This window comes from Heptranchias perlo, chromosome 20, assembly GCF_035084215.1.
Source record: "Heptranchias perlo isolate sHepPer1 chromosome 20, sHepPer1.hap1, whole genome shotgun sequence".
NCBI classification, from domain to species: Eukaryota; Metazoa; Chordata; class Chondrichthyes; order Hexanchiformes; family Hexanchidae; genus Heptranchias; species Heptranchias perlo.
In genome coordinates, this window is record NC_090344.1 from 22918317 (window position 1) to 22920545 (window position 2229).

Below are 2229 nucleotides of genomic sequence, written 5' to 3' on the forward strand. Positions count from 1 at the left end.
CGGGGTTACAGCTATTTTCAAGACACAATTTAGAAATTAACACGTAACAGACTTATTCGAAAACTAGAAGCACGGTGGTAACGTAGGCACGTAATTGGCTAAGGGATAGGAGGCAGGGAGTAGTGATGAACGGATGTTTTTCTGACTGGAGAGAAATATGCAGTGTGATCCCCCAGGGGCCGGCATTAGGACTATTGCTTTTCTTGTTATATATAAATGACATGGATGTGAGGGAGTACAATTTCGAAGTTTGCGGATGATGCAAAACTTGGCAACGTTGTAAATAGTGAGGAAGATGGTAGCAGATTTCTGGAGGACATAAACAGAATGGCGAAATGGGCAGACACGTGTAAGATTTAATACAGATCAGTGTGAAGTGATGCACTTTTACAAGAAGAACATGGAGAGGCAGTATAATCTAAATGGGACAATTTATGGTGAGGGGGGTTGCAACAGCAGAGGGACCTGCGGTGCATATTCACAAAACAGGGCAAGTTGATAAGATGGTTAAGAAAGCATATGGGATATTTGGCTTGGTAAATAGGGATATTGAATATAAAAACATGGAAGTCATGCGAAGCCGTTAAAAATCACTGGTTAGGCCTCAGTTGGAATATATTGTACAGATCTGGGCACCATACTAGAGGAAGGATGAAAAGGCATTGAAGAGGATTCAGAGCGGGTTGACCTGGATGTTAAGAGGGATGAGGGACTTCAGTTATGTGGAGAGATTGGAGAAGATGGGATTGTTCTCCTTAAGGTTAAGGGGAGACCTAATGGATGTATTCAACATTATGAGGGGTTTTGAAAGAGCAAGTAGGGAGAATGTGTTTCCTCTGGCAAGTGGGTCGGTAACCAAAGGTCACAGATTTAAAATATTTGGCAAAAAAACTAAAGGGAAATTGAGGAGAATTTTTTACACACAGAGTGTTTGTTAAGATCTGGAACGCACTTCCTGAAAGGATGTTGGAAGCAGATTCCATAGGATCATTCAAAAGGAGATTGGACATGTAATTGAAGAGGACTAATTTGCAGGGTTATGGGGAAAGTTCTGGGGTGTGGGTCTAATTTGGACAGGTCTTCGAAAGAGCCAGCACAGGTACGAGGGCGGAATGGTCTCCTTCTGTGCTGCAAGATTCTATGATTCGATGATTACCTTCTGAATCATTGAAATTGATGCTATTCAGTGTTGAGGAAACAAGAAAATTATAACAGTGATATTCGCCTTCTCCTTTCACTTACGAATATTGCAGATTATAATGTTCAGGCGGGGGTGGGACTGAATGGGGGATGGAGTGCGGAGATTGGAATGGAAGCCCAGGAGAATGAACTTGGTCTCATCATTTTTTATTATTTTTCCTACTAGTTGCCCGAAGCAGGCGGTGAACCTTCTTCTCGAGAGAGGATCGTCATTTCAGTTCAGAAGGAAAAAGGTAAAAAGGTATCAAGAAAATCGGGTGACAGAGACACGGAATGATCCGGGACTTACACACATCCCTTTTAAACAGACACAGACACGGAATGATCCGGGACTTACAGCACATTCCTTTTAAACAGACACAGACACGGAATGATCCGGGACTTACAACACATCCCTTTTAAACAGACACAGAGACGCAATGATCCTGGACTTACAGCACGTCCCTTTTAAACCGACACAGACACGGAATGATTCCGGGAATATATCATAATTATGGTACGTAAGTCTCTCTTACGTTGACCATAAGATATACTCTTTTTACCAAGACACCACTGTACACTTTGATACTCCGCGACCTTACAATCTCAACACCTTCGTCGAAGGAACTGTTGCTGATTTCAGCAAACAATGCAAAAATCTGCCCTGCCGTTTCGAGAAAGTTGGGACTTCAAGCCTTCAGGATGGATCGAACCAAGTAAATGACTTCCATAAAATGACGACGAGGATAGGATTCGAACCCACGCGTGCAGAGCACAATGGATGAGCAGTCCATCGCCTTAACCTCTCGGCCACCTCGTCACATACAGAAAAAGGAGAAAGCCCTTTTAATTCCAAATTAAAATACTGCCGATGTTGGCAATCTGAAATAGAAACAGACAATGCTGGAAATACTCAACAGGTCAGGCAGAATGTGTGGAGAAAGAAACAGAGTCAACGTTTCAGGTCGATGACCTTTGGTCAGAGCTGAGTCAGAATAAAAGCGCTTTTATTTTCGTCTTTCTCAATGTAAAGCCCTGGACTCTGAGGAC

At 42.8% G+C, this 2229-nt stretch overlaps 1 non-coding gene across 1 annotated transcript; it reads right to left on the minus strand.

Moving 5' to 3' along the window:
- Positions 1–1917: 1917 nt before the first annotated feature.
- On the minus strand, positions 1918–1999 carry trnas-gcu (transfer RNA serine (anticodon GCU)). Its single transcript has one exon. It is a non-coding gene; the product is annotated as a tRNA-Ser (tRNA).
- Positions 2000–2229: the final 230 nt, after the last annotated feature.